This window comes from Convolutriloba macropyga, unplaced genomic scaffold (genome assembly GCF_964194025.1).
Source record: "Convolutriloba macropyga unplaced genomic scaffold, txConMacr16.3 SCAFFOLD_2209, whole genome shotgun sequence".
NCBI lineage: Eukaryota > Metazoa > Xenacoelomorpha > Acoela > Convolutidae > Convolutriloba > Convolutriloba macropyga.
In genome coordinates this window covers 24699-36435 of record NW_027449339.1, presented here as the reverse complement: position 1 = coordinate 36435, position 11737 = coordinate 24699, and the positions used below count along the sequence as shown (strand labels likewise).

At 45.1% G+C, this 11737-nt stretch overlaps 1 pseudogene; it reads right to left on the bottom strand.

Annotated features, from left to right (window-relative positions):
- Positions 1–187: 187 nt before the first annotated feature.
- Positions 188–339, bottom strand: LOC142354970 (5.8S ribosomal RNA; annotated as a pseudogene).
- Positions 340–11737: the final 11398 nt, after the last annotated feature.

The following is an 11737-nucleotide window of genomic DNA, read 5'->3' as shown; positions in this document are numbered from 1 at the left end:
TTAAGTTCCGTCTCTTTGCAATTTTCTTATGAAGAAAATTCGCCATCACAATGACTCCAGCAGTTCTTGATCAAGGAATGCAATCATTGATCAGAATGCTATTATTTGAATCGGTTCTGCTTTAAGTGTTCCAATTTTATTGGAAGCACCAACAATAGAACATCAATGTGTTCAATCGAGAGTTATATAACCCTGAATCGGACGCAGTCAACAGCCGAAGCCGAGACCGCCTTTTGCGTTAGAGAGGTCGGTAAACAAATCTTGCGATTCATACCGAATTAACACATATAGCTGTGCTCCTCTTCGTAAAGCGAGCCAAGTGATCCCCTGTTGAAGGATGTATTTGGACCAATCTAGTAGCATTTGGTTTCCAACAAGCTCTCCCAAGTTAGCTTACTTATTGGGCTTTTCAACCAATTCGGTTGGCTACAAGCATCATCAAAGTACTAGCCACAGTTTGATCGCAAAATTCTACGACTTTCACATGTTGATGTTTCGGCTTGCGCTTAGCCTACTATAAGCAACATAATACTAGTCATATCATAGAGCGTGATCAGCTTGTGACGTTCTCATGATGAAGTTTCACCAACAGTGTCTCACTTCGAGCTTAAATCCAGCTACTAGTAACTACACAGTACTGACTGCAACGATAACTTTTATCTATACCTTTCACATGCTGCGCTTTCGGCCAGGGCCTACTAACGTCAACATAATACTCGATATAAACTTTTGTTCATGATGCAGCTTCCCCATGCAGAAGTTTCGCCTTCAAATGCTCTCTTGGCCATATGACGTAAGAAAAGGTTACTAGTAACATCACAGTACTAGCCACAGTTTGATTGCAAAATTCTACGACTTTCACATGTTGATGTTTCGGCTTGCGCTTAGCCTACTAGAAGCAACATAATACTAGTCATATCATAGAGCGTGATCAGCTTGTGACGTTCTCATGATGAAGTTTCACCAACAGTGTCTCATTTCGAGCTTAAATCCAGCTACTAGTAACTACACAGTACTGACTGCAACGCTAACTTTTATCTATACCTTTCACATGCTGCGCTTTCGGCCAGGGCCTACTAACGTCAACATAATACTCGATATAAACTTTTGTTCATGATGCAGCTTCCCCATGCAGAAGTTTCGCCTTCAAATGCTCTCTTGGCCATATGACGTAACACAAGGTTACTAGTAACATCACAGTACTAGCCACAATTTGATCGCAAAATTCTACGACTTTCACATGTTGATGTTTCGGCTTGCGCTTAGCCTACTAGAAGCAACATAATACTAGTCATATCATGGAGCGTGATCAGCTTGTGACGTTCTCATGATGAAGTTTCACCAACAGTGTCTCATTTCGAGCTTAAATCCAGCTACTAGTAACTACACAGTACTGACTGCAACGATAACTTTTATCTATACCTTTCACATGCTGCGCTTTCGGCCAGGGCCTACTAATGTCAACATAATACTCGATATAAACTTTTGTTCATGATGCAGCTTCCCCATGCAGAAGTTTCGCCTTCAAATGCTCTCTTGGCCATATGACGTAACACAAGGTTACTAGTAACATCACAGTACTAGCCACAATTTGATCGCAAAATTCTACGACTTTCACATGTTGATGTTTCGGCTTGCGCTTAGCCTACTAGAAGCAACATAATACTAGTCATATCATAGAGCTTGATCAGCTTGTGACATTCTCATGATGAAGTTTCACCAACAGTGTCTCATTTTGAGCTTAAATCCAGCTACTAGTAACTACACAGTACTGACTGCAACAATAACTTTTATCTATACCTTTCACATGCTGCGTTTTCGGCCAAGGCCTACTAACGTCAACATAATACTCGATATAAAATTTTGATCATGATGCAGCTTTCCCATGCAGAAGTTTCGCCTTCAAATGCTCTCTTGGCCATATGACGGAACACCAGGTTACTAGTAACATCACAGTACTAGCCACAGTTTGATTGCAAAATTCTACGACTTTCACATGTTGATGTTTCGGCTTGCGCTTAGCCTACTAGAAGCAACATAATACTAGTCATATCATAGAGCGTGATCAGCTTGTGACGTTCTCATGATGAAGTTTCACCAATAGTGTTTCATTCGAATTGGTTCTGCTTTAAGCTCTCCAATTGTTTTGGATGAACCAGTTTTGCCCTTCGAAGCCACTTTTGTGAGCTTTTGTGGGTCTTTACCAAGAGGATATACCTCAAGGCCTCTTTCAATTCCTTTAAGTTCTTTCAACTCCTTTACAGTTTCTAGGTTTCACATAGCTGCAAACCTTATTTCTAGTTTTAAGTCTGGCCAACTTGGGGAGAGTTGGTGCAGACCGTGACCAATTCTAGTAGGATGCCACAACAAGAATGTGATCAACTTAGCTTGTCGATGAACCTGCCCCACATTCAAACAACTCTATCGCCTTTTCCTCGTATAGTTTATATGCGAGGGCCTCTCATAGAGAGCGCTGTTAGCAACCTTTTCCACATAGACGATAAAGTTGTGAGTGTTTTGCACATGGCTGTTGTCATCACCACGTGACGAGTCAACTCAGCTTGACTCTCTACACTCCGACAAGCTTTGCACATACGCCTTTAGTTCAGTATGTGTCTTTAATCTGACTCCGGTGCCTCAAGCCGGAAAAATTGTCAGATTATGATCATTATCGGTTAGTCATCCCGATGCAAGATCGTATCGTACTGTCTTTGTCTACCTCCAGATTCCGAAGAACAGGAGGAGACTCTCCCAGACCTACATATCTGGGAGAATGTTCAGAGGGCGAGAAGCTGTGGATTACTCTCCCCTAAGAACTGACTAAACTTTACCCTCGTCCAAGGTAAGTTTATTTTAGCTAGCCTTCTATGTAAAGGATCTGAGGCTAAGCTGTGTTTTTTCGAGCCTTTGGCTCGGAGCAAGTTCAGTGGGCGCCCCGAGTAGCTCAACTCTTTCCCACTGAACAGCGCAACGCTCTGTCACTCGCTGGGATTTTTGCGTGTCGGTTCTAACCACGCGACTTGTGGACCTTTTTAGGCCTTTCTCATTCACAAGTCTATAGCTGGGCTTCTATAACCCAGCTTCTGAGATCTAGATAGCTGCAGTTCTGCTAGGCTGCTTTTGCTAACTAGTCTCCCTTTAAGCAGTCCCTTGCCATGACTGCTGAACTATGTATCCACACAAGTAGTTTTTGAGCTCGATACATAATTCGAGATTGGTTGCCAAGCAATCTCTAGCGACAGAGCGTCATGCGCACTACAGACATGGCCTCTACCAGCAGCCATGCCCGAAGGAATCAATCACTGATCCTTCCGCAGGTTCCCCTACGGAAACCTTGTTACGACTTTTACTTCCTCTAGACAATTAAGCTCGATCCGCTTCATCCCGTTGCCGGAGACCGAAGTCCCAACAGTAGGAATTTGCAATTCTTGCTTAACTATCCAATCAGTAGTAGCGACGGGCGGTGTGTACAAAGGGCAGGGACGTAATCCCTATGAGTTGTTGACTCATAAGTACCAGGAATTCCTGGTTCACGTCTGCAAGTTACAACAGACGATCCCCTTGAAGCGCTGTACTTTTCTCTGATTGCCCAGTCCATTTCGGACCAAGGGCTGAGTACTCAATCTAAAAGTACACAGTGTAGCGCGCGTGCAGTCCAGAACATCTAAGGGCATCACAGACCTGTTATAGCCTCACTTCATCTGCGGTATTTAATTCCGCATAGTTCCTCTAAGAAGTGTTTGAATTCACATATAGTGAATTTCATTATTTAGATGGAGAAGATCTCGTTCGTTATCGGAATTAACCAGACAGATCACTCCACTAACTAAGAACGGCCATGCACCACCGCCCATATAATCATGAAAGATATTCAATCTGTCAATCCTTAAGATGTCTGGACCGGGTGAGTTTTCCCGTGTTGAGTCAAATTAAGCCGCAGGCTCCACTCCTGGTGGTGCCCTTCCGTCAATTCCTTTAAGTTTCGATTTTGCAACCATACTTCCCCCGGAACCAATAAACTTTGGTTTCCCGGTTAATCTCTTGCCAAGTCAAGATCGACTTTGACAAATTGTAGGTTGGTATAGTTTATGGTCAGAATTACGAGGGTATCTAATCCTCTTCAATACTCTGACTTTCGTTCTTGATTAATGAAAACATTCTTGGCAAATGCTTTCGCAGTAGTTTGTCTTGCCACGATCCAAGAATTTCACCTCTAACGTAGCAATACAAATGCCCCCGTCTGTTCCTTTCAATCATTACCGCACTCAGCCAACCGGCATCAATCGAGTAGCGGGTCATTCTCCATTATTCCATGCTTTATTATTCGATCCCAAAGGATGCTTTGAACACTCTAATTTTCTCAGGGTGAAAACACCGTTTCCACAGTTCGTCACATTTAAGTGCAAACTATTTCTTCGATGCGAAGGATGAGCGGAACGAGTCAACAGATTTAACTGAAGACCATGTTGCCGTTCTACTCAAACAGATCCAACTATGAGCTTTTTAAACGCAGCAACTATTGCATACGCTTGTAGAGGCTGGTATTACCGCGGCTGCTGGCACCAGACTTGCCCTCTACTCGTTCATCAATGGAGCTTTTAAGTCCATTCCATTCTGATTACAAACCATAAAGGTTCATATCATTATTTCTAGTCACTACCTCCTCGTGCGGAGAGTGGGTAATTTGCGTGCCTGCTGCCTTCCTTGGATGTGGTAGCCGTTTCTAAGGCTCCCTCTCCGGAATCGAACCCTGATTCCCCGTTACCCGTCACAACCATGGTAGTCCGTTACACTACCATCATAGGTTGATAGGTCAGAAATTCGGAAGTTCCGTCCCCAAGCCGAAGCTATCTGGGATCTTTCAGTTACTAGGACTCATCACGGGATGTGTCTGTACTTAGCAAATCACCCGGTGTAGTCTTGTAAAAGTCTCCGACAGTGTCGGACAATCAGCATGCATTAGCTGCAGGGTTACCGCAGTTATTCATTTAGCTTGCAAATCAACTAATAGATAGTAACTGATTTAATGAGCCATTCGCGGTTCCACTTTTTCAAGCTTCGCTTGCACATGCATGGCTTAGTCTTTCAGACAAGCATATGGCAACTGACAGGATCAATCAGTTTAATTGTACTTTGAACAATCTTTCGATTTGTTCGAATTTAGAAAGACATAGCCTTGCGGCCTCGTCAATCTTGCTTTGAGCTTTTTAAATCACGAAGAGTTTCAATGCATGCTTTGGCATGGCTACTAGTTACTACACAGTACTCTACACACTTAGAGTTACCCACGATTACACATTTCACATGCTGATGTTTCGGCTCGCGCGTACTAGAAACAGCATAATACTATGTGTACTGGTAGATAGCGCTCTGTGAGCATTTCCCATGAGCAGGTTTTGCCCTCCAAATCTCTGTTCTACTGTTACCAATACCGGCTAACAACTGTATCATACTAGGGAGAATTGACTCATGATTTAAAAACCAGATGTTCACATGTCGATGTTTCGGCTCTCGCCTACTAGAAACAACATAATACTAGTCTGTTAAAAATCTCAATCACGCCGCCTCTTCAGATACAGAAGTTTTACCTTTTATTGGTTAGAGAACAGCTTTCCAGCTGTCGACATGGTTACTAGTAACAACACCGTACTCAACACAAAAACTTTTCAACTTCACAACTTTCACATGCTGATGTTTCTGCTTTCGCATACTAGAAACAGCATAATACTTATTGTTTTGTCAAGTAATTTGTGTGTCTTTCCCATGTGAAGTTTCACCGGTCAACAATGTTTCCCTGACCAATTACGGCTACTAGTAGCTGTATAATACTAGGGAAAATGATTGAGGATTTAATATCAGATTTTCACATGTTGATGTTTCGGCTTTCGCCTACTAGAAACAACATAATACTAGTCTGCTAAGAAATCTCGCTCAAATTGCCTTTTCACATACAGAAGTTTCACCTTCTATTGGTTAGAGAACAGTTCTCAGCTGTCGACATGGTTACTAGTAACAACATCGTACTCAACACAAAAATTCTTCAACTTCACAACTTTCACATGCTGATGTTTCTGCTTTCGCGTACTAGAAACAGCATAATACTTATTGCTTTGTCAAGAAGTGTGTGTGTCTTTCCCATGCGAAAGTTTCACCGGTCAGCAATAATTGCCGTGTCCAATTAAGGTTACTCATAGCTGTATAATACTAGGGAAAATGATTGAGGATTTAATATCAGATTTTCACATGTTGATGTTTCGGCTTTCGCCTACTAGAAACAACATAATACTAGTCTGCTAATAAATCTCGCTCAAATTGCCTTTTCACATACAGAAGTTTCACCTCTTCTTGGTCACTGTACAGATGATGCTGTCTGTTCTTTATTTGGTTCTGCTTATTATAAGGAGGGGCATCACTCCTTCCTCCTTGGTTTGCATGCATTAAGCCTGCTTTGTGAAAAGCGTATCTTTCTAGCTTTTCTTCGCCTTACTCGAGTAGGACGATACAATCCAGACATTAGTCAGTCTTGGTGTAAAGTCACTGAGTATTATTCGGTTCTGCTTTATTCAGCAATATGCTGTATAATTGTTGTAATTTGCGAACATATTTGTTCTCAGTTCCGAACTACTAGCGACGACAGATTACCAGCGGTCATGAGCCATCAAGGTAGTTCTTTGGTGCATCAAGTAGAGAGGTGCCATCAAACAACACTTCCCTAATAATGCTACACACATAGAATTTGCTACAGTGCAGCTTTTTACTTTGCAAAATTTGCGCACAAATTTTGCATAGAATAAATGTTTTATCAAGATTTTTAGATCCCCTCCCTTGAGAGAACGTTACTCCTTTAAGTGAACACCCCGCGGCGTCCTGTTGTTATTGCTTATAACCATTTCGCAAGCCGGAGGCATAATGCACTACGCAAGCCGCTACTTTGGCACAGAGGCACCTAGTTTTACACCCGGGACTTCAGGTGGCCCAGTTTTACACCCAGTACAGCGGTGCCAGTTGGTAACCCGGTAGATCCTCGGAGACCAGACATGATCATAGATCAAACCCGATGTATGCTACTCCTGAACGTATAGTATCTCCACTGTGCAATGAAATTATCGTTCGTTTCGGGCCTTCCTATACGTTCAGCAGACAATCGCTAGGAATTCACCTCGTGACCCGTGGTGACCACACTGGATTTCAAGTTTATTGATTTGGACAGACCTGTCATTTATTTTGCTTTTCAGCTTCAGTTCTGCTCGATCTAGCTTGCCTAAGGCTTGATCTCGCTTTGCTCACCCCTGTAGGAGCCTCTACTAGTACCACTCGGAGTAATGGGGAATCCACCAGACCTAATCGATGAATGCCATCAAACAACAAACATCATACCCGGCTTCATCAGGCATATTTTATTACTTCCGAGAGGTACTTTAGTATCAGATCTTTCTCCATGCCTCTTATGAGGACCCGTCAGACCTTTCGGTTTATCGTTTAGCTTCAGTCCTGCTCGATCTAGCTTTCCCAAGGCTCGATCTAGCTCTATTCGCCCCACTAGAGGGCTCTCTAAGACCCCTCGGTCTTAGTGTTAGCTCCGGTACTGCTCGGTCGTGCTTGCTGAAGGCCCGACCCAGCTTTAGTTAGATTCTCGTACTTTCTCTTGGCCTCTCTAGGAGGACCAGACAGACCTCTCGGTCTATCGTTTAGCTTCAGTCCTGCTCGATCTAGCTTGCCCAAGGCTTGATCAAGCTCTATTCGCCCCGCTAGAGGGCTCTCTAAGACCCCTCGGTCTTAGTGTTATCTTCTGTAATGCCTAACCAAGCTTACTACAGGCCTTGGTCAGGTCTTTATCGGTCACCGATTAGTAACAGACCAATCATAGGGCCTTCCACCCTATCCGGGTTGAGGTCTTTAGTCCAGCCATATTTTGACAAGACACCTCTCCCTAATAATGCCCCACACATAGAATTACTGTCCATGCAGTATTTAACTTGTGTTTTTTTCTAAAATTTGATTTTCACTTTTTGGAGGTTCATTTGCTCCTCTGACACTCTTTCAGCTTCAATCTTACTCGATCTAGCTTTCCCAAGGCTCGATCTAGCTCTATTCGCCCCACTAGAGGGCTCTCTAAGACACTTCGGTCTTAGTGTTAGCTCCGGTCTTGCTCAATCGTGCTTGCTGAAGGCGCGATCAAGCTTTAGTTAGCTTCTCGTACTTCCTCTTGGCCTCTCTAGGAGGACCAGACAGACCTCTCGGTCTATCGTTTAGCTTCATTCCTGCTCGATCTAGCTTTCCCAAGGCTCGATCTAGCTCTATTCGCCCTGCTAGAGGGCTCTCTAAGACCCCTCGGTCTTAGTGTTAGCTCCGGTACAGCTCGGTCGTGCTTGCTGAAGGCCCGATCAAGCTTTAGTTAGATTCTCGTACTTTCTCTTGGCCTCTCTAGGAGGACCAGACAGACCTCTCGGTCTATCGTTTAGCTTCAGTCCTGCTTGATCTAGCTTTCCCAAGGCTCGATCTAGCTCTATTCGCCCTGCTAGAGGGCTCTCTAAGACCCCTCGGTCTTAGTGTTAGCTCCGGTACAGCTCGGTCGTGCTTGCTGAAGGCCCGATCAAGCTTTAGTTAGCTTCTCGTACTTTCTCTTGGCCTCTCTAGGAGGACCAGACAGACCTCTCGGTCTATCGTTTAGCTTCAGTCCTGCTCGATCTAGCTTTCCCAAGGCTCGATCTAGATCTATTCGCCCTGCTAGAGGGCTCTCTAAGACCCCTCGGTCTTAGTGTTAGCTCCGGTACAGCTCGGTCGTGCTTGCTGAAGGCCTGATCAAGCTTTAGTTAGCTTCTCGTACTTTCTCTTGGCCTCTCTAGGAGGACCAGACAGACCTTTCGGTCTCTTGCTTAGCTTCAGTCCTGCTCGATCTAGCTTTCCCAAGGCTCGATCTAGCTCTATTCGCCCCGCTAGAGGGCTCTCTAAGACCCCTCGGTCTTAGTGTTAACTCCTGTAATGCCTAACCAAGCTTACTACAGGCCTTGTTCAGGTCTTTATCGGTCACCGATTAGTAACAGACCGATCATGGGGCCTTCCACCCTATCCGGGTTGAGGTCTTTAGTCCAGCCATATTTTGACAAGACACCTCCCCCTAATAATGCCCCACACATAGAAATACTGTCCATGCAGTATTTAACTTGTGTTTTTTCTAAAATTTGATTTTCACTTTTTGGAGGTTCATTTGCTCCTCTGACACTCTTTCAGCTTCAATCTTACTCGATCTAGCTTTCCCAAGGCTCGATCTAGCTCTATTCGCCCCACCAGAGGGCTCTCTAAGACACTTCGGTCTTAGTGTTAGCTCCGGTCTTGCTCAATCGTGCTTGCTGAAGGCGCGATCAAGCTTTAGTTAGCTTCTCGTACTTTCTCTTGGCCTCTCTAGGAGGACCAGACAGACCTCTCGGTCTATCGTTTAGCTTCAGTCCTGCTCGATCTAGCTTTCCCAAGGCTCGATCTAGCTCTATTCGCCCCGCTAGAGGGCTCTCTAAGACCCCTCGGTCTTAGTGTTAGCTCCGGTACAGCTCGGTCGTGCTTGCTGAAGGCCCCGATCAAGCTTTAGTTGGCTTCTCGTACTTTCTCTTGGCCTCTCTAGGAGGACCAGACAGACCTCTCGGTCTATCCTTTAGCTTCAGTCCTGCTCGATCTAGCTTTCCCAAGGCTCGATCTAGCTCTATTCGCCCCGCTAGAGGGCTCTCTAAGACCCCTCGGTCTTAGTGTTATCTCCTGTAATGCCTAACCAAGCTTACTACAGGCCTTGGTCAGGTCTTTATCGGTCACCGATTAGTAACAGACCGATCATAGGGCCTTCCACCCTATCTGGGTTGAGGTCTTTAGTCCAGCCATATTTTGACAAGACACCTCCCCCTAATAATGCCCCACACATAGAATTACTGTTTATGCAGCTTTTCACTTGTGAAATTTTTAATTTTCGCAATTATTATAGAATAAGTGTTTGCGCAGCTTTTCATAGGTCGAGCTCTAGCTAGCTAGCTCAAGCTAGCTAGCTAGCTCAAGCTCAAGCTATCTAGCTCAAGCTCAAGCCAGCTAGCTCAAGCTCAAGCTAGCTAGCTAGCTCAAGCTCAAGCTAGCTAGCTAGCTCAAGCTCAAGCTAGCTAGCTCAAGCTCAAGCTAGCTAGCTCAAGCTCAAGCTAGCTAGCTAGCTCAAGCTCAAGCTCAAGCTAGCTAGCTCAAGCTCAAGCTCAAGCTAGCTAGCTAGCTCAAGCTCAAGCTAGCTAGCTAGCTCAAGCTCAAGCTAGCTAGCTAGCTCAAGCTCAAGCTAGCTAGCTCAAGCTCAAGCTCAAGCTCAAGCTAGCTAGCTAGCTCAAGCTAGCTAGCTAGCTCAAGCTCAAGCTAGCTAGCTAGCTCAAGTTCAAGCTAGCTAGCTAGCTCAAGCTCAAGCTAGCTAGCTAGCTCAAGCTCAAGCTAGCTAGCTCAAGCTCAAGCTAGCTAGCTCAAGCTCAAGCTAGCTAGCTAGCTCAAGCTCAAGCTCAAGCTAGCTAGCTCAAGCTCAAGCTCAAGCTAGCTAGCTAGCTCAAGCTCAAGCTAGCTAGCTAGCTAGCTCAAGCTCAAGCTCAAGCTAGCTAGCTAGCTCAAGTTCAAGCTAGCTAGCTAGCTCAAGCTCAAGCTAGCTAGCTCAAGCTCAAGCTAGCTAGCTCAAGCTCAAGCCAGCTAGCTCAAGCTCAAGCTCAAGCTAGCTAGCTAGCTCAAGCTCAAGCTAGCTAGCTAGCTCAAGCTCAAGCTAGCTAGCTCAAGCTCAAGCTAGCTAGCTCAAGCTCAAGCTAGCTAGCTAGCTCAAGCTCAAGCTCAAGCTAGCTAGCTCAAGCTCAAGCTCAAGCTAGCTAGCTAGCTCAAGCTCAAGCTAGCTAGCTAGCTCAAGCTCAAGCTCAAGCTAGCTAGCTCAAGCTCAAGCTCAAGCTAGCTAGCTAGCTCAAGCTCAAGCTGGCTAGCTAGCTCAAGCTCAAGCTAGCTAGCTAGCTCAAGCTCAAGCTAGCTAGCTCAAGCTCAAGCTCAAGCTCAAGCTAGCTAGCTAGCTCAAGCTAGCTAGCTAGCTCAAGCTCAAGCTAGCTAGCTAGCTCAAGTTCAAGCTAGCTAGCTAGCTCAAGCTCAAGCTAGCTAGCTAGCTCAAGCTCAAGCTAGCTAGCTCAAGCTCAAGCTAGCTAGCTCAAGCTCAAGCTAGCTAGCTAGCTCAAGCTCAAGCTCAAGCTAGCTAGCTCAAGCTCAAGCTCAAGCTAGCTAGCTAGCTCAAGCTCAAGCTAGCTAGCTAGCTCAAGCTCAAGCTAGCTAGCTAGCTCAAGTTCAAGCTAGCTAGCTAGCTCAAGCTCAAGCTAGCTAGCTCAAGCTCAAGCTAGCTAGCTCAAACTCAAGCTAGCTAGCTAGCTCAAGTTCAAGCTAGCTAGCTAGCTCAAGCTCAAGCTAGCTAGCTAGCTCAAGCTCAAGCTAGCTAGCTCAAGCTCAAGCTAGCTAGCTCAAGCTCCAGCTAGCTAGCTAGCTCAAGCTCAAGCTCAAGCTAGCTAGCTCAAGCTCAAGCTCAAGCTAGCTAGCTAGCTCAAGCTCAAGCTAGCTAGCTAGCTCAAGCTCAAGCTAGCTAGCTAGCTCAAGTTCAAGCTAGCTAGCTAGCTCAAGCTCAAGCTAGCTAGCTCAAGCTCAAGCTAGCTAGCTCAAGCTCAAGCCAGCTAGCTCAAGCTCAAGCTCAAGCTAGCTAGCTAGCTCAAGC